This window comes from Rhyacophila brunnea, unplaced genomic scaffold (genome assembly GCF_057557595.1).
Source record: "Rhyacophila brunnea isolate RB1 unplaced genomic scaffold, BYU_Rbru_1.0 scaffold_103, whole genome shotgun sequence".
NCBI lineage: Eukaryota > Metazoa > Arthropoda > Insecta > Trichoptera > Rhyacophilidae > Rhyacophila > Rhyacophila brunnea.
Window position 1 is genome coordinate 1,169,261 of NW_028232756.1, and position 1,615 is coordinate 1,170,875.

Here is a 1,615-nt window from a genome sequence, read left to right on the forward strand (position 1 = left end):
ACGCGAATTTTTTGTCTTGCCAAAATCAGCACAACAGACTTACAAACTCCATACAATTAAACCGAATGGAGACAACCAATATATAGCGAAAAAGTTTTAAAAAATAGGCTTTTGCAGTGAATAAGAGAAAGACTACTATTGTATACTTATAAACTCAGTGAAGGTAAAAAGAGGATAATAAAAAAATTAAGAAAAATAATGTGATGAAGAATCATGATTTTAACATAGATAATCATCTTAAAACATTGTAAAATAGGTTTACAGAAAAAATCAATATTAAAGAAAAGGATAGAGCAGTACAAACATAATATGTGAGTTTATTATAAAAAAAACTGATTTGTTCTTTATTGCAACCTTTTTACAGATGGTTGATTAAAATCAAGAATTATAAAATCAAAGCGTCAAATAATGCAAAGGCTACTGTTGTATTTAAATGTAAGAAGCTATTTGGAAAATATCGAAAAGAATGTTATAAAGCTTACCTATGCATATTTCTAGAAGCATAAAAACATTAAAAAACAAGCTTCTTTACAGAAGTTATATTTGAAGACATGTATAAATCATCGTCAAACTGTAAAGCTGCTTGACCAGATGAAATTACAGCTTCACATTAAAAAGATAAAATGGCTATATAAATTCAAATATCGTATTATATTGACCGAATGTTTGTAAACGAATCATCAGGAAGAATGGTTCTACTCTAATACGACTTTTCTTATACCATACGAAAATGTCAAAATAGTAAATGAATTCAGATCAAACATATGTATGTCTAATTTTTATATGTAAACATCGTAAGCGGTCGTAAAAATATTAGACATTGAAATGAAGACAAGTGAATAAAATTAGGAAAAATCAGTTAGGTACAATAAGGCACGTTCAAGTAGCAAAAGAACAAACTTCCATGCATATTGCGATAAATAAAGAGTATCGAAACATTCTATATACTACGTAGATTATTGTAAAAAAAGCATTTTGTTAAGGAACATACCTACTTGCATACATGTACAACAAATTTATATCTACCAGCATGGATTACGACTTTTATAGGGTGAATTACAGGTAAATGGAGTATATCTATTGGGTTAAATTATGAAGAAATCATATATAAAAGAATACATACAGGAATACTATAGGGAGATAATGCGACTTTGAGAATCGTTTTAAGGTTAGATTTCATCAGCAGAAAAATAAAATTGCGCTTTCGGGGGTAATGTAATGAGTTCTGAAAACTCTTAGACAACAAATCATCCGCTTTTTACAGATGACCTCAAATTTTTATGTAAAACTCTAGAACACAGAAACTCATGACAGATATAGCGATAACTTTTTTTGCTGCAGTAGGCATGGAAATAAACAAAAATAAGCCAGCCATAACCATGAAATATTCGCACAACTAGCAACATTCATATAAGACCCGGCAGCCTATAATAACTCAAAGAGCTTGAGATTAGTAAATCTGAGCTAATACTAGAAACTCATTATAATATTGCAGAACAAAATTAAATACAATAAGAAATTTATGTAAGACTAAAAGAATGTTGGGGTGAATTTAAAGCCATATATGAACATGAAAAATCACTCATAAATTACATTTAGGCACATCTTAATTTAA